At 39.8% G+C, this 19095-nt stretch overlaps 2 long non-coding RNA genes and 1 pseudogene across 2 annotated transcripts; all 3 read left to right on the top strand.

Annotated features, from left to right (window-relative positions):
- Window positions 1–862: 862 nt before the first annotated feature.
- Window positions 863–4152, top strand: LOC128947174 (uncharacterized). Its single transcript, XR_008484033.1, has 3 exons — window positions 863–931; window positions 1887–1983; window positions 4114–4152. It is a non-coding gene; the product is annotated as an uncharacterized LOC128947174 (long non-coding RNA).
- Window positions 4153–4799: 647 nt separating this feature from the next.
- LOC128947175 (uncharacterized) lies at window positions 4800–6478 on the top strand. Its single transcript, XR_008484034.1, has 3 exons — window positions 4800–4886; window positions 5762–5823; window positions 6417–6478. It is a non-coding gene; the product is annotated as an uncharacterized LOC128947175 (long non-coding RNA).
- Window positions 6479–7172: 694 nt separating this feature from the next.
- On the top strand, window positions 7173–13515 carry LOC128947181 (aldehyde oxidase 1-like; annotated as a pseudogene).
- Window positions 13516–19095: the final 5580 nt, after the last annotated feature.

The raw sequence follows: 19095 nt of genomic DNA, 5'->3' as shown, positions 1-19095 counted from the left end.
AAGGGCATAGATTTGGCTTCCTCAGATTTATTAGAACGAGTGTAACCGAAGCCTCACACAAACCTCCGGAAGAAGGTTGGATGGTTGCATCCCATTTTGGCTAGCTCTGCTATGTTTGGGAGAAAAAGTGTGTCAAAGTGAAACACACTTTCAGCTGGGTATCAAACTTGGCTGGTAAGCAAACCCCTTTTTCCACTTGGATGTCTGGCTTCTCATCTTTGATGGTGTCAGGTTTTCAGAGGCACAACTGAAAGCAAGACTTTAGTGCCCAAATTTGGACTATTGAGCGTAAAGATAATATTGCTAGGACTGGTTGTTGATCCAAACCAAGTGTAATGAACTAGCTGATTCTAAGTGACCAAATAAGAAATACTGTACTCGATCAAGAGTGTGGATATTTCTGTTGTCAGTTTCTTACAGCAAGTGAAGGTTAATATAAATAAAACTAGAAAAGAAATCGCTACTGCCGATAGCCTTACAGACTTCCTCTAATGTTTATTCGAGTATGTCAGAGTGCCAGGGAGACTTTAAAATCTGCAAATCATTAGTTAGTTCTTTATGCTGTCTTTAAAGTTCTACATTTTTATTTCTAGTGTGGCCGAAGGTCAGTTCCCTCAGTATAACATTTCACTGAGCACCAGTTATTTTTAGTACTTGCCCGGTGCCCTAACAGTTCTTTTCTGGAAGTGTATGTGTCTGAAAAGGAGTTTCCAGGAGTCCAAACTCTCCTGTGGTGTTTGGCAATTAGTGTAGTACTATGAGAGGGAACCAGAGAAGGATTCTCTTCTGGCCTTGTGTGAATGTAGTCTGTGCCCTGGATTACGAAATGCCTTGGTTTCTTAATTAAACCTTGTTTTTACTTTCTTGCTGTAGATAATAGAGAAAAATGCTGATCCTGAACAAATGCTCTTGGCTTATCTGCGAAAGAGGCGTATCCTTTTCTTGTCTGTTCCCTAAAGTCACTCATGAAAGCCTTATTCAAGTAAAATTCTAAGAAATTTTAATTCAAGGTTTAATTACCAGATTAAGGAAGTTGTGATAGCTTTAAGATAAATCAACTGCACTAAATGATGTCTCTTTCTTAATCCAAATATCCTTCAGTTGAGCTGCTGTATTTTTGGCCTGGCTTTTTAAAGAGATAAATTATGCCATCAGGCGCAATGAATATGTGTCTGTGTTCCTCCCCTCCCACCTCATAAAGAAGTCTAAAAACCTAGGGGTCAGTAACTTGACAGAATAAAAGTCCCCAGGCTTTGTAATAGTCTCTCTCCTGGTAAAGGGGAGATCTTGTGATGAAAACCTGAGACTGATGGAATTTTGTGGGGCAAAAAGGCATCTTCTTTTGGTGGCGTTGGAACATTAAAGTAGCTGTTTGTTGATTCACAGTTTTAGACTGGCCACTGTTCCAGATTCACAGAAATGAGCACTTCTCTCAGAAGTGTGATCCTTCAGATGTGATGCAAGGCAAATATCCTGTCTATAAATGGGCCTTCTGGGAGAAACTGGGAAATTTGTTTTAGTGTTCCACTGGAATTTCAAATATACAGCTGATTTGCCCATTACATATTTCTTCCTTTCCAGTTTTCACTTGGAGAAGTAATTTTCACTTCCCTTTTCTGTCACAACTTACTCCTCTTCCAAAATAAATTATAATCAAGTTTTCTGTTTTCTTGGGAAGAGGATTTTGGTCATGTAACTTCTTAGCTTCCATCTTGCTTTCACTGAAAATTTATTCCAATATAGAACAGAATCCAGTACATATGCTGATACCAGACAAATTCTGTGTTCCTTAGGAGTTTAGGAAAAAAGGTTGTCTCAAGCCTTTGAGTGGAATAAAGCCCAGAATGGAACCAGATAATTATTTTCCCTAATGACAGCATTTTCAGTCTGTCTTACAGGAACTAAGTATGGCTGTGGAGGAGGTGGTTGTGGTGCTTGCACAGTGATGATATCAACTTATGAGCCAGCTTCAAAGAAGATACGGTATCCTCAACAGAATATTTTGAAACTGCAGAAAAATTTATGATTGTTGATACCATTTCCAGATATGAAACCTTAAAAACAGAGTTGTAGAACTTGTACTTAATAGTAGAAGTATCTAGAGGAAAGGTCACTTTAATCCAAAAGGAGAATGCTGGAAAAATTGCTGTTGATTCAGCTGTATTGTAAATTTGCTGAACTATCATACTCAAATGCTTGATTTATAAATAAATACTGATAGCCCCTGCAAGAGGTCATAGGAGGCATTAATTTGAGATTCTTTGGCTTGACCACTGGAATGTGGCTCCTACCTGCAGCTCAGTATGGTGGTTTAAGTCCAGCTAGTAACTGAGAACCGTGCAGGTGCTCACTCACTCCCCCCAGCGGAATGGGGCCGAGAATCAGAATGCTGAAGGAGAAAATTCATGGGTTGAGAAAAGACAGTTTAATAGATAAAGCAAAAGCTGCTTGTGCAAACAAAGCAAAGTAGACAATTTACTCACTACTTCCCATCATCAGGCAGATGTCCAGTGACTGCTGGGACACCATCATCTGTGATGGTTACTTAGGAAGACAAACACAATCACTCCAAAACTTCCACCCTTTCTTCTTCTTCCCGCAGTTCTATATGTTGCACATGATGCCACATGACATGGAATATGATTTGGTCATTTTGGGTCAGCTGTCCCAGCTGTGTCCTTCCCAGTTTGTTGTCTCCCAAAGTCTCCTCATTGGTGGGGTGGGGTGAGAGGCAGAAAAGACCTTGACTCTGTGTAAGCCCTGCTCTGCAGTAACTAAACATCCCTGTGTTATCAGCACTGCTTCCAGCACAAATCCAGAGCACAGCTTCAAACTAGCTACTACTCTGTCCCAGCCAAAACCAGCATACTGTCATATAATTGGTGGGAAGGTAGGGTAGGCACAAGTGTGAGTCTTATCAGCCCTTTAATACTGAACTCCATTCCTTACATCCCACCCACAGAAAGAAAGATTTTGAACTGAAACCTGGAGTTTGAGTCCGTAAGCTAAAGACTGGAATAAATTGCTTTTAAGTTGAGAAAATATCAATCAAATTGTTAAATGGTTACATGTCATTGTACGCTGAAGTGTTTATTGGGTGGGGAAAAAACATTCCAGCTGTCCTTTTGTACAATTACATTACATTGGAATGCAACACAAATGAAAATGTTTAAAGTTAATGAAAGAGCTAAAATTAAAGCAGACTACTGAAAAAATTAAACTGTATTAAAACCCAATAATTTTAAATAATTTCATTGAAATTATTAAATGCTTTGAAGAATTTTCATTTTGGTGTGTTGTTCTGTAGGTGCACAGTTTGTGGTGATTGGGAGTGGGGCTGTGGCTGAGCCTCATCCCCAGTGGGCTACAGCTGTGTAGGTCAGGTGAGCAGCATTAAAAGCAATTAGAGCTGGAGTGCCCAGGGGCACTGACCAATCACCAAAGGGAACAGAGGGCACACAGGTGCAATGCATCAACATGAAGGTATAAAAGGCTGGGCTAAAGAGCAAGAAGGGCAGACACTTGCAGCCTTCTGAAGTGACATAATGTTACTCTGTATGGGCATACTCCTGAAGCCTTCTGAAGTGGTATGATGTTACTCTGTGAGTTGAAGCTTTCTCAATTGTTTGATGATACTCTGTGGATCATGGCCTTCTCAACTGCAAGGTATGCTGTGGCTTATGCTGCAACATTGTTCCTAAATAGGAACAATGGTATCTATTTTACATCAGAATTTCCTGTGGATCGGAATTTTGATTATAAGTTTGCAGCAGTAATTCTTTACTTTCTTCTGATGACTACAGCAATCTTCCTTTCCCTACCTTTCTTCTTCAAAATACAGTTGACAGATTCCTTGTGGGCAAGAGAGACGAGAGGGCAATTAGAAAAGACTGAGGTATTAAGGAAGATGTAAATTCCATTGAATTGTCCTTATAGATATGCTTTTATATGGGGGTCAAGAGACAGCTAAAAAGTGATCACTTCTCATTCCAAATGTTAATAGTGGCTGCTTTGTATGTAAGTATGAGCTATGTCTTGATTGACTGAAAAATAATACTCAGATTTGTTTATTAAATAATATTCATGTTCTTTATTCCCCTTTATGTTCCAAAGACACTATTCAGCCAATGCATGTTTGCTTCCCATTTGCTCCTTTTATGGTGCAGCAGTGACTACAGTGGAAGGTATTGGAAGTGCCAAAACCAGGATTCATCCAGTTCAGGTGAGAGTGCAGTATCACTATATAGGAAGATTACTAATTTCTTTTTTGTATGGAATGAATTTAGTGACAGTGCTTTTAGGGCATGGAAATTTAATAAGATTGTTGTTTTCCCTGCTAAGTGACAACAGAGGGCAGGGTTGTTTTCTGGTGGTTGATTGATCAAGGCTGATGATGGAACTTACTTTAATATTGACAGTCTGATCAAGTAGTTGATACGTGATGATTGTTGGAGTGGGTCAGGCTTTGCTCTCTTTGGGCTAATGACACATCTTGGACAGTGTCCCTTTGGTTCATGTTTTAGTATAAGTGCAAAAAAGACAGAAGTCTGCTGAAGGTTACTTAGCTTCTTTAGTAACATGTGCATCAACATCACACCCAAAATAATTATTTGCATTTGATATTGTTTTAAATGTTTTACTTAAAAAGTCTGGTTTATTACCAAGGCAACATTTTGTATGGCATCACCTATTTAAGAGAGCATTCATTAGAATGGAGATGAGTGCTGGAAGGAGTGTTGTTTGTGGTATTTCGTTTCAGGAAAGACTTGCCACGTGCCATGGCTCCCAGTGTGGGTTCTGCACACCTGGAATGGTGATGTCCATATACACTTTGCTAAGAAACCACCCAGAACCAACTTCAGAGCAGATGATTGCAGCTCTGGCTGGTAAATATTGCCACTTTTTAGTTTGCAGGTGTGTTCCTGAAGCATTTCTTCAGGTGCTTTGTGAGTGCTTGTCTGTGTGAGTATACATGTCTGCATGCATGGAGGATGTACTCTTACAAGCTGTGCTTTCTAGAAGAGTTGCTGCTGGATGGAGGCCTTGTATTCCCTGTCATTCTTTTATCCTGGAAAATGAAACACAGAGCTGTGGACTGTTTCAGGTGCTCAAAACATCCCCATATGTGTCTTTTGAAATGCTTAAAATCAGATGTGCAAAAATTATGTCATATTGGAGAAGCAGCTGCATGTGAGCGTCTCCAAGGTCCCTTTATGCCTGGTGTTGAGAATGTCATAAACCTTGCAGGACAGGCCCTTTGCAGTAGGATTAAAACAGATAGTCTGCATCTCTTGGCCTTATCTTCAGTAAGGGAAAGTGTGAGCATTTATTGTAGGTAAAATAGCCTTCTGTCATCTGTTGTGCTCTAGAGCCACAGTGGAGCCAAGGACATTTCCTGTTGCTGTGTGGTGAGTTTAAAGGTGTAACGTTAGTTTCCTTCACTTCTAGAAAAAAAGTCAGGGGGAAAGAGAACAATATTTTGAGTGGGTAAAAAATACTGTACAATCTCTTATTCTCCTGCTGACCTGGAGCCAGCATTCACTGTAGTGCAGATCTCAACTATTTCATACACCCCTTGAAACAACAGCATTTTTTGTCAGGAGCTGCAAGGTCCTAAGTCTTGTGTCACTGTTCTGTTTTTTATTTTTGAGAGCTGACACTTCTCCTTGAGCTTAAAAAACACAAAACTCACATAAATATATGACGTTCTAAAGCCACATCTTTAGAGCAAAACCTTTTCTGACTGATTTCCTTCCTTCAGGGAACTTGTGCCGCTGTACTGGATACAGGCCAATCTTAGATGCCTGTAAAACCTTCTGTAAGGTAAGAAGTACTGGTGATAGGAGTGCTAGATTGGGGGCATCAGTGTATATGCATATACAGGCCATCAAGATTTTCACTGACCCTCTGTTTAAAGGTGTCATTCTGAGTAAATGGTGTAAAAAACCCCTTAGAAAAATTGATAAACAGAAGTGAACATGGCGTCTAGCCTGGATTATGAGGAGTAATCTGAAGTAACTCCATGTGGTTTACTGTGAGTTAGTACTGGCATGAATAAAAGCAGAATTTCAGTCCACGTTCTTAGAATTTATCACGCACTGCAATGTGTCAGAAACCTACCAAGGAGAAATGGGAGTGAACAGTTGGTAAAGGAAACAATACAGACCATCTACATCTGCTCTCACAATGTCAAAAGAATTCTACACAGTGGGAATTATTTTGTATTAAGGATGTCAACATTTGATGACTTAAAATAATTTTTTAATATCATTCCTTTAACACTTAATCCTTCTAATTCAGCTTGTTAATAAACTTCATCTAGAACTTTATTGAAATATAGAGTCACTCTTATCTTATGAGCTTTAACTCATTGCCATTCTGGGCAGTATGTCACTAATGGGATTTTTGTATTTTAGGAATCCATTTGTTGTCAAAGAAAAGCAAATGGAAAATGTTGCTTGGATCAGGAAGATAATTTTTTTGACAATGAAGAGAAGGTAAAGTTTTAAATATACTACTGACCCTGCTTCAATATAAAACTTAGAGAAAGAATATTGCATATAGTATTTGATAAATATGATATTTTATTATTCCTCGTGAGAAATTTGGAAATATTTTGAAAAATTGAGGATTCTATGTGTAAATTTGTATGGGGGGGCTCTGATAGCACTATCTGTGGTCAGATAATTGGTATAAGGTAGTTTGGGTCTCCAGAGCTGAGATTTGAACAGCTCTTCAGGGTCAGTACTATTAATAGTCTGAGCTTTACCAATACAGTGAGAATTACATTGTGAAAGACATTAGGGCATATGTGAAATTTGCTTAAATCAATGATCAGTGATGCTCTGAGTACTGGTATCTTAGGAAAACTGCTGACTTGACTCTGGAGAATTGATACACTCTAAAAAATTAGAGCTATGATTGTGATTTTATGTGAAACCTCTTATCCATACAAGTATTTCACCTTGTTCTTAATTTTCTTTCAGTAATAGCTGATCTACCTCTTTGGGTTTTCAGTACTTTAGGTTGGCATGAAGCTACTTTGTTATAGTAGAACTACAGGAAGCCTGTCCTTAGTCCTTCAGTTGCTTGCTTCTGCACTGTCATTTGTGTTAGCAGTAGCATTTAAGAAAATATTATGAACACTTCTTTCACCTCAGCACCTCCAAATGATGCATGGTGATTTAAAAACAAATCCAAATGATAATGAAATTACTACATTTTTTACTAACTTCAGTGGCAGTCTATTGGTTTGGCTTTGCTTTTGCTTTTAATATTGTTTTGTGAAATTAATGATGAGAGAAAATTCTTGGTCTTTGCTTGTCTTCTTTTTAAGGTGTCCACCAGCCATCTGTTTTCAGCAGATGAATTCCAGCCCTTAGATCCCACCCAGGAGCTTATCTTCCCTCCAGAACTAATGGTACCTTTTGCTGCTTGTAGACTATTTGTTGCTCTGTTCAGAATTAATTCTTAAGTCCTGCTTAGCAGTAATTCATCAGAAGACATGTCAGAACGTTTTAATGTTGTTATACTCCTTGTTGTTTTTTTGCCCAGTAAGCTTATTGAATATTCGCATACCAAAAAAAAGTCATATTGGGAAAATGAAGCTGCAGAGTTAGATGTCAGGTGAGAAGGTAAAGAAGCAACTTAAACTGAATTTTCAGTCCAGCAGCTGAAGATAAAAATACTTCACAGCAAACTGAATAGCAAACAATTTTTAACATCGGAAAACAGTTTTGTGGCTTAATAGTTGTGTTAGTCTGTTCTCAGATGGCCGCCCAGATCAGAGAGTGTTTAGCCCCTGTGATTAAGGTATGCCAAAGATATAAACAGCTGGAATTGAAAGCGTTAGGCATCCTTAATTATTGACAGCAGTATTTGCCCTAGAAAAACTGAATGCTGTTTGTTTTACTTTATTACCATTGTAGAGATTCAAAGCCAGATTCTGTAGTTAGCTGACTGCTTCTGGAGAAAGATTGATGACTGCAGGACAGGAGTTCTTTACTGTGTGTTTGTACCAGCACTGGTTCACAAGCTATTTCCAAGTGATCAGTGCTAGAACAGCCGGAGACACTTAAGTGTATGCATAATCTAGAAGGGGATGCTGCTGTCAGTGCCATTGGTGCTCTCCAAGAACTACTACTAAGTATTTTTTCATCACTTTTTTAACAGTTTTAGCAATTGCAGGATCTATCCCTACATCTTTTGCTAGGGGACTGTTTATTATCATTCTTGTTTATAAGCCCACTGGAATTACTTGAAGACCTTTCACCCACACAGTCTCGACTTTCATCATTGTGCAAACATTAGCCAGCATAACATTTCTGTCCCCTTTTTATCCAATTTTAAAGGACTGTGTAGAATTGCTGTTGTTTAAGAACATTTTTGACTTTCAGTCTATTGTCTATTAGGCCTCACTTCTGTCTGTATGTCTAAATATTTAAATCTGCCATGTTTCTCCATCAGAGAATGGCAGAAAATCAACCAAAAAGAACTCTGGTTTTTCGTGGGGAGCGAGTAACATGGATTTCTCCTGTAAGCTTGGATGAACTGCTGGATCTGAAAGCCACCTACCCTAAAGCACCTCTTGTGGTTGGGAACACCAGTGTGGGTATGTATGTGATCAGAACAGCTCCTGTTGCTTTAGTTCCAGTGTGCATGAGAGGACTGGGGCTACGTTTGTGGTTCTTTTTGCATCTTCATCCCTAAGCTTACGTTCCAGTATGTGGGAGCTGTCGTTATGGAAAAGCTTTTTGTCTGCGTCTATTCCTGTCTTGTAGGACCTGACATGAAGTTCAGAGGTGTGTTCCATCCAGTTCTTATTGCTCCTGCAAGGATCCCTGATCTGAATGTGCTGAAATACACAAATGATGGTCAGTAAACATTACTTTTTTCCAAAATAGAAGATTTCTTTGCAGTAAGGAATGCTGCACCATTCCAGAGTGCTGAGCAACTCATTCCCTAAGCGTGCTTGGCTGTTTCCCAGGTCAAGGGGCTGTTGCCAAACACAGTGCAGGAGGGTTTTGGCTTCCTGACTCAGTGCAGAGCTGACCAGCAATATTATCTTGGGCCTTAGTGCAAGGGTGATTATTCTGGCAATACTGGTTCTGGTGGTCAGTCATGCAGGATTTGCTCTGTGACTGCTGAATAGCAGAGAGATCCTTACAGAACCACAGGGAGAGTTAGCATGTGGCATGCTTGGTTACATTAGAAAAAAGGCTGTGATTAAACTGGCATCACTGATATGCATTGACTAATCTTGTTCTCAATCATAACAACATTAATTATAATGGGTTAAAAATGTTGTACCTCAACTTACATGTTTATACTAAGCGTGGAGATTTTTTTAGCTAGACTAGGTTTTGGGTTTTAAATAATTTCTGGTGGATTAGAACTACAACCAGAACAGGTCTCAGCTTAGTATAATAGTCTGAAGTAGTTGAATAAAAATTACATTGTACTAGCTTATAGCCAAATTTTTAAGGAAAGTCATATCTGATTAATTATTTGCTATATGCCCGAAAGGCACTTTTTTCTTAAGTGATAAGCTGTGTTTGATAGTTCTGTCGTTGCATTTAGAATATCTATTTTATTTCTGGTCAGCCATCCAGTTCTATTCAAAGACTAATTTATTCTTTGCTGAAAAGTAGCTAGGAATTGAAAAAAGCTGGGAGAATTCTTACTCCTTCTTTAAAGTGTGTAAATAAAACCTAGGTATTTGAAGGTGAGACTTACTAGTCCTAAACAAGAGATAGGCAGTTTAGTTTGCCAGCCAGAAACAGCATTTCCTCTCTTTCATCAGATTTAAATGCAAAATATGTTTTGATTAAATTTTTCTTTTAAATACACAAAATTTAATATTGCTTTGCTTAATTAAAATGCATTAAATTTATTTCTGTTTTCATTTATACATTTAATTGAATCCCAGTATTCATTGAAAACATTCATTTATTATGTAAATAATTATTTTTAATAGAAGGGAACTGTGTACCATTTACAAAAAAAATCAGAAGTATAATCTTACAAAAAAAACTTCCGAAGTAAATGCATATGAGTTCTCTTTCGAGTGGGAAAAATGATACTGTCTTCATTGTTAGGACTATTTGGGTTTTTGCTGCCAATGCTACCTACCCCCATGTTAGAAGAATAACTAGCATGTACATATGCAAAGGAAGATGAAATTAGGATGGAAGTCATGCTTTGGAATAGGAAGTCTTTTGAAAGCGTTTTGAAGCTGACTCACCTTTGTGTGATGTCTCCTAAATTTTTACTCAGTCAAAGCAAGGTGTAAGGGAAGCAGTTGGGATGTGCAGCTGGAAGCACAGAAGGGATTTCCCTTTCAGCAGAGGAGGTGAGGTATTAGTTCTATTTCATAATTTCTAGGGATTTTACCCTCAGTCTCCTGAAATAAAGGTTCCAGTTCCTTTAAAATGCAAAGGCTTCTCTCCTTTTATCTGCCTTAGCTCCCATGAGCTGTCCTAACTCTTCAGTCTGAAGACACTTTAAAACCCAGGCAATAAAGCAATGCACGTGTTACACTTTCATAATCTTTTGGTTACAGGGTTAACTCTGGGAGCTGCCTGCAGCCTCTCTCTAGTGAAAGACGTCTTGACAAATGCAATTGCCAAGTTCCCTGAAGAGAAGACAAGGGTTTTCTGTGCTGTCTTGCAGCAATTGAGAACTCTGGGCGGAGAACAGATAAGAAACGTTGCTGTATGTTGGGAATTACTTACAATTACTATTTGAAAAAATTGTAACAAATGTGAAATTGGTCCTGACCACATGTAGAACTTGCATTTTTAATTTTGATTTTGCCATGAATTTTCTATCAATACCTCTTTTTGTAGCTTTCAATACGTATTAATGTACATATAATTTGCATCTCATATTGTCACTTAATATGATGATTACCGAGAAAAGTAACATAAACTTCTTTATTTTTTCGAGTCATTTGGTGGAAACATCATAAATAGAAAATCAACATCAGACTTGAATCCTGTTCTGGCAGCCAGCAACTGCATGCTCAATCTGGCTTCAAAAGGTAGGAGGAGATAGCCTGTCTCTGTAGCATTTCAATGTTCAAAGGGCTCTTAGAGATTTAGGTTCCTTGCAGAATTTTGTCATCTTCCTTCTGAGAATTTTATCTTTCATAATATCCATCACAGAATAACAAATATGTTCACTTTCAGAATAAAATACCAAAAAGAGAAAGGAAAGAGCAATAGCATTTATTTCTTTCTGGACTCCTGGAAATGCTCAGAATCTCAGGGGAAAAGCAAAAAAAGAAAAGAAGAAATGAACCCAAAACCTAAACAACAAAAGCCCCACCCTCCTAATAACATTCTACTTTTGCAGCAGTTCTTTACCTCTCAGTTTGCTTCCTCATTTTGTATGTTTTAGACTGAAAGGTAGTTATGACAGCAGCTGCAGAGATCTGGAATAAGTTGATAGGGTTGAGGGTGGAATCATCATGGCAGTATTGGAAGGGAGGATTATAGAATGGGGATTGACCTCTGAGTACTTTTTTTAGGAATCTGGTATTATGATGTTATGGAAGATGGAGCAACCATTTGAATTTATGGAACATATCACTGATAGTTTTTTATGTAAGCTCTGTAGTGTTTATTTATTCAGGAAGGCAGCAGGTATTTCTTGCTAATTAAAATACTATTGATATTGTGTTAATTGCACAATTGTAGGGAATTTTCTGGATTTGAGTTTTTTGTTTCTTTTTTTTTTAGGACAAAGGCGACAGATTTCTGTGAGTGATATTTTTGCAGATGGAGTTGGTAACAATACCATTACACCAGAAGAGATCTTAGTCTCTATCCATATTCCCTATTCTAGGAAGGTAAGTTATTAGTTTATTTAGATTTGCTTTATGCAGAATTAAAGACTATGAAATAAAGAGCAAGAAGGGGCATAATCCATCTGTTTGAACTAGCACTGTTACTGCTCACTTTCTGAATTCCTTACATTTATTCATTTCAGTGCCATAGTATCTCCCAGTTTCAGCCAAAAACACAACTCAGCAGGTAGCTGGCAATGCTACATAAAGAGTAATATTCAGAAAATAGTTTGCCCTAAAATGATGAGGGAAATAGCAGTTGTCTAGATCCCCTGTGGAAAGGGGTCTTGGACAAGTTGCCATTGTGCTCACCAAAGCAGACTGCACACCTGTGATATGACTGGCATCAAATTGGCAAAGCATTGTTATCTCCTGAGGATTTTTCCTTAAAATGGGATAAGATTGGATATGTGCATATGGTGGTTCCATAAATGTTGCTGAACTGAATAATAGTCTTTAACTGATACTGGATTTGCAAGAGTGGATATGGGATCTTAGAAGAGAATTATGGGTTATCTTATATGAATACTGAAGTTTGGCAATACCTTGAAGCCTCTAAACTTATGGTCTTGTTATAAATACAGTTCCACAAAATCCCTGTCTTGCTGTTATCTACCATGAAAAAATCTAGGTCATCTGAACTGTGTAGGTGATGGAGGATTGTGTACGAGCTGCTAGAAAATCAAAGATGCTAAATCTACTGAAAGGTCAAGAGGAGAAAATGCATGGTCTTGAATCCTCAGGAAGTTGAATTTGTGCTCTTAATTTTCTGTTCTCTTGCTTCACATAGCACAATAACAAAATCTACTTTCAGATACTTACATGTCTGCATTTCTGTAATCTTGCTCAGGGGGAGTACGTCTCTGCATTTTGACAAGCACCAAGACGGGAAAATGCTCTTCCGATAACCAATGCTGGGATGAGGGTCCTTTTTGAAGAAGGTACAGACATGATAAAGGATCTAAGCATTTTCTATGGAGGTGCTGGCTCAACAACAGTCTGTGCTAAACAAACTTGTTGGACCCTTACTGGAAGGTAAAATTTCTTTGTCTTGTGTCTCTCTGAGCAAAGGGACTTTGAGAGCTCAGGTTCATGTTCCTTGGGACATGAAAGTACAGAAAGATTTCATTTACCTGACTGATGCCTTGTATGTTCAAGTGAATGATCAAGCCTTAATGATGACTTTTCAGGATTGTTACATTTTGGAGTTTGCACATGAAGCTCAACTCCAGTGTGAATTATGCAGAGAGATAAGAGATGGCCTGTGAGATAAGTGGGTGAGGTATACATCAGTCAGTTGTGCACCTAAACCCAAGGATGAATAAATTACTCTGTACCCCATACATTTGATAATCCTCTTATCAGTGTTCTTGAGTCCTTCAGTTTGTCTCTAAAAATACCAAGTTTGAGAACATTAGATGTGCCAAATAAAGTTAGAAGCACAAGTCAAGTCTTCACCTTTTCAACATATCTTCATGTACAAGGTCTCAATAATCTCTGGAATTAGTCCCTGACTTTCCTTCTCACTTTGCAGCACTTTTCAAAGTTTTGGAGGAAAAAAATTGCAAATTCAAGCAGCATAAAAATAACACTAAATGAAACCCCCATGGCCTTTTTTTGCTATTTAATATGCAACTGTTTCTTTAGTTGATGTTTTTGATGCTTAACATTATTAAATTTAGTCTAACAGACTTAATATTTTGGTATCTGTAGCTGTGTAACTATATAGAATTAACTGTGTTGAGTTACTTGAAGAAGAAAGTGCTTTCAGAAAATGTAACAGCTAATTAGATCCCTTGAAAGTATCTACATTTTGCATCTATATCTACTTTTTTTCAAATACGGGACAGTATCTGCAATATGGTGAGAATCAGTAAGACTGCTAAAGCAGCTTTAAAGCTGTAATAGGGTTTATTTGTGTATTTGTTTATTTAAAAATGCTGGCATAGCACTTAATTCCGTTTGCTTATGGGAGTTCAGCTCTGTGAGCAAGATTGATCTACACCATTTTAAAAATTGCAGACATTATTAGAATCAATATTTTGACTTAATTGTGATCAGGAGTGTCTGTGGTCGATGGTACACATAAATTACTGCAATTGGTATTTATTTTTTATTAGTCCTGGTCTGATTGTATCTATTATTCTTCCTGACAGACACTGGAATGAACAAATGTTGGATGAAGCATGCAGACTTGTCCTTAAGGAAATTGCTCTTCCAGGCTCAGCTGGTGATGAAAATGTAGACTATAAGAAAATTTTGATGGTCAGTTTCTTCTACAGATTTTTCCTGGAAGTATCGCAGTCATTGAAGACAATGGTAAATTAGTTCATAAAATCATGGAATGTACTGAGTTACAGGAGACCCATCAGGACCATGGAGTCCCACTCCTGGCCCTGCACAGGACAGCACAGGAGTCCCACCATGTGCCTGATAGCATTGTCCAAATGCTTTTCGAACTCAAGCTAGGAGCTGTGACCACTGCTCTGGGGAGCTTGTTCCAGTGCTCAAACACCCTCCGGGTGAAAAATCTCTTCCTGATGTGCAACCTAAAACTCTCCCCTCCCGACTTCATCTCCTCCAGTGCTCTCAGTGGGCAGCAGAGTGAAGAGGCCGATACCTGCCCCTCCACTTTCCCTTGTGAGGATGTTGAAGACCTCAGTGAGGTCTCCCTTGACTCTCCTCCAGGCTGAGCAAACCAGGTGTTCCCCATGCCTGCTCTTGTGCAAGCAAATAAAAGGGGTGTTCTTGCCATATGTTAGTGCTTGCAATTTGTGCAGTGTGCTAAATCATTGTCTATGGTGTTTGGAGCTACTCAATAACCTAAGTGTTTAACTCCCAAAGAGGCTGATGGAGAGATGCCCATTTAACTTTTAGATGCTCAGATATCTTTACCTTGGACATAAGGCTTTAAAAGATATTTCAGCTATATTAATGCAACAACATACCAGCAGCAAGCTCCCAAGCTCCCAGACCCAAAGGCAATATACAAAAGATCTTACTCTGTAGTTCAAAACACAAATAGATGAAATAGAAATAAAGGCTTTGGAAAAAAGCTGTAGATACTAAACCAACCCTCCTCCTTGTATGAGCTGTTGACTGGGAGATGAGGACACTAAAGTTTCACTTGCCAAGACATTCTAGGGTAATTTATTTTTTTAATTTTTGTCTTAAATATGTTCTTACATATCCCTTTAACACTTTTCTTCTGAAAAATATCCCTTTAACACTTTTCTTCTGTTACCTTGAGCTCTTTCCTCTAAATCAACATTACAGGTAATTGTTGAGTACCAGGAGTGATTCTGAGCCACTTTTGATCAGACCTCAAAACAAAGCTCTTCTGTCCATTCCTACTTGATGTTACTTACTTTAAAAAGTATATTTGTTGAATCTAATATAGTTTTAAATATTATTTAGTGACACCTAAAACCTCGACATTGTTTTCAGATTGTTGTTTTAGGCCTTTCTAGTTTGAGCCTGGAAAGCATTTCCTGTATAAAGACTTTGTGCTTGATTTTGATTGTTGGCTTTTCTAATTGTAATGTTCAAAATGTGAGTTTTAGTAGTAATTTGTTGGAGAGTTTTTCAAGAATGGCTTAAAGAAAAGGCCATGAGACATGCAGTTGAGGGAGGGGTATAGGGGAAAAGTGGAGGCAGTTTCTGGCAGCTCTCGGCCTTCTGATTTGTATAAACAATTGGACTCTCTTAGGCATCATTCTGTAGACAATGGAGTTCTCAGATTGTCTTCCCATGATGGGCAGAGCACCGTCTCTGGGAGGGCCTGCCGTCCTGGGAGCAGATGTGGAGGTTTTGGGAATACTGGTTTCTGTTTTGGTTTCTGGTTTCTGTTTTTGGTTTCCGTTTTTGATAAACAATTGTAGGTATTCTAAAACAAAGGGAGTGGTTAGAAGTTTCTCTGTTAGCCTATCATGACATTGGATTACAGAATATTCATGGCGTTCGTTAGCACTGTTATTTAAGGTGATTGATTGATCAATAAAGTTGGAGTTCGATGCATTACCAGGATGGTCGTTTCTCCCTTCACTTCAATATATGGTGACCTCCGACCGTGATAGCGAACACCACGGGGAAGCGAACGCCACGCGAAGTGAAGACAGGTTCGGGTTCCGTAAGATCGAAACTGCAGCCGGAACGGCGAAGAAGCGCGGAAGACAAAGCGGAGGGCAACCCGCCGGCCCGCGCCGCGCTGCGAGCGACTATACAGATGGGCTCGTCCGAGACATGCGGCCGCGACCTTGATTTGAAGAGCTGCAACGTGCGCACATAGGTATGGAAAGGCAAGCCGCATATGAACTTTTTATTACCCTTTTGCAAAAACGGCAAATTAAGGGAATAGATTTACAGAAAGAATTACCGGGTCTTTTAGCTTATGGCCTAGAAAGGGGGATCTTTATAAATCCTCACACAGTTCACGAATTGTTGGAGTGGCGTAGATTTGGTGATTTATTGTGGCAGGCTACGTTAGATGATGATAAAACTGCTAAGAAGTGGGGTAAATTATGGCGGGTCGTTAACACCGAACTGTTGCGGATTCAAGCTGAAAAAAGGGCTGCTCACCAGGCTACTGCTGCTTACGATCGTAACAAAGAATGCGATCAAGATAGGGAATTTGATAAGAACGCGGGAATTCCTCTTGGCCCCGCGACGCGGACAGTTTTATTACCTGCTTCACCATCTCCCTCGGAAAGCCAGGCTATGAGTCACACTATGAGCCAGGCGCAGTCCGCCTCGCTGCCCGCCGAGCAGCCCCCCTTAACGGGCCAGGCTACAAGCCCGGCTACAAGCCAGCCTACAAACCAGGCTACGCAGACGGCTTTAGTACCCGCTTCGCAGCCCCCCCTAACGAGCCAAGCTCCGCGGGGTGCCTTGTTATCTGCTTTGCCGCAGGCTACACAGAGCACTTCTGACTCTCCCGTACCTGCTGCGTCTCAGCAGCTGGGGCCAGATACGTGTACTCCGTTCCCGACAAGCAATCAGCCGGTCCCTGGGTCGGAAATCGACTTGGTGGCGGCGATTGCGAGGGAAAGACGGGACGCGTGGGCTGCCCTGGCCAAAGATGCAATTGACAAGGGAGATCAAGAGCTGATAAGTTCGGCTCGGAAACTGGCTTGTCCGGTTGTCTTTAACCCCCAGCCTGGAGGAGGTTTTCAAGCCGCAATTAACGCTCTTGACTGGAAGCTGTTATCTCAGTTGCGAGCTACTGTTAGTCAGTTTGGCTTTAAAAGTGAACCAGCTAAGCAAATGCTCGATTATATTTTTGACACCAGTATCCTTCTTGTTAATGATTGTCGTGGGATAGTTAAATTAATCTTTACCCACCATCAACAATTGCTGTTTAATGATCATTGGCGGATACTTGTTAGTGAGTGTGTGGTAGTTCAAAGACAGTCGGGTGACCCCTTGCATGGTATCACTATAAATGAGCTTATGGGGCTGGGGCCTTTTCTTCGTACTGATGCACAAGCTTTAATAGGTCAAGAAAAGTGCCGGGAGGCAATGCGGTTAGTCAGACTCGCGATAGATATGGTGAAGGAACCAGGAGGGATACCAGTGTATATGGGAATTAAGCAAGGCAAAGATGAGACATTTGATGCTTTTGTTGGTAGAGCTGCGGCTGCAATTAAGAGAGCAGGCGTGCCAGAATATTTGCGCGAGGTCCAACTCAGGCAGTGTGTCCTTCAAAATTGTAATTCTGCTACTAGAAACATACTTAATGCTTTAGGTGCGGATTGGACTGTAGAGGAAGCATTAAAGGGGATGGCTCTTATACCAACCAGACAACAGGCTCTCGTAGTAGACGCAATAAAACAGTTAGGAGTAGGCTTACAAGAACAAGCAAAGTCCTCTCAGACTCAGGTGTTAGCCGCTTTTGCACCTCTTCAAACGTCCGCTGCGTTTGCAACATCAAATAAAGAGGGCCGCACGAAATGCTGCGAAGGCACGGGCCGCTTGCGCCGGGAATGCCAAGCACCGAAGAAGCCGCCGCCGCAGGAGCCGAGCCGCGCCGCCCCGAGAGCGGAGCCGCCGCCGCAGAAACCAAGCCGCGCCGCGCCGGAAGTGAACAAAGAGCGCCGCGGGGGGAGCGACCGGAGCCGCATCGCCCTCATGTGTGAACTGGGGGCCAGATGTCCACGGGCGGCCAGTTGCTGCTTGGGAACAGTGACTGGACATCAGAGAGCAGGTGATGGAGGAGCAATCATGCTGTGCATTGAGAGTTTTCGTCCTGCACACTCCTTAGCGGATTCCGACTTCAGAGTGCTTTTTCGAGCGGGAGCGGGAGCGTTTCTCCCTCCGCCCCGTAGCCGGCAGGAGCTACAGTTTAAGATCTAATAGCCGTAATAATCGTGACTCTTGTCAACAAAAGAAAAGATTCCTATCGCAATTGAAAGACCAGCGAAACTAAACAAACAACACCAAGGACTATTGCTGTCAGGATGTTCTTCACCTAAGTTAGGAAGATCTTTTGTTCTCCCCAGCACAGACTGTAAAACAGAAATCAGCGTAAATGGATGCAAGAGTCAGATTTCGGCCGATTTGGCTCGGCATTGGTTATGCTGTCTTGGAAACACCTGTATTACCAGAGACTTTGAACATCAGAAGCCCGGATGGCTGGGCCGGTGGAACATTAGACTTTAAAGCTGTGTTTTGAAAAATTTAAAAATGTTAAGATGTGTTGGAATGATTGTATGAGTGAGATGTAATGAGTGTGGTTTTTGTATTCTTTAAGCTTTGTTTAGATGTGATAGATGTAAAAGCAAACACTGAATTCAAAAGAATTTTTTCACAGGTGCACCTTAAATGAATTGTGTTTAAGTGTATTTAAGTATAAAAATGCTATAGCAAACACGTGAAGAAAGTTATTTTAGCTTAATATTTTAGAATCAGGCCTGTAAGTAAGTTATAGTAAATGCTATATTTTATTTCTATAGTAGGTTTTATCTGTTATTAAGTAGTTTAAGTTAAGTTATCAATTAAGTGCCATTAAATGTTAAGGTTAAAATTGTTGAGCTTGTTTTCGGTTGGGTTCGAGGTCTTCTAAGTTTAAATTATATATAGGTTTGAGTTGTGTGAGATTTAAAGAAAATTAAATTTTTGTTAAGTATTATTAAGTAAGTTAAGTTAGATTCTGTTAAGTTTGAATTAGATTTAAGTGATTTTACATGATTTGCAAATAAGTCTGTTAAGTCAAATATTTTAAGTGCTTTAAATGCATACTATCTTTTCAC

This window comes from Melozone crissalis, unplaced genomic scaffold (assembly GCF_028551555.1).
Source record: "Melozone crissalis strain CALT ecotype California unplaced genomic scaffold, PUWL_Pcris_2 ptg000091l_1, whole genome shotgun sequence".
NCBI lineage: Eukaryota > Metazoa > Chordata > Aves > Passeriformes > Passerellidae > Melozone > Melozone crissalis.
The sequence above is the reverse complement of the archived record's forward strand: the minus strand, read 5'-3'. Positions and strand labels throughout refer to the sequence as shown.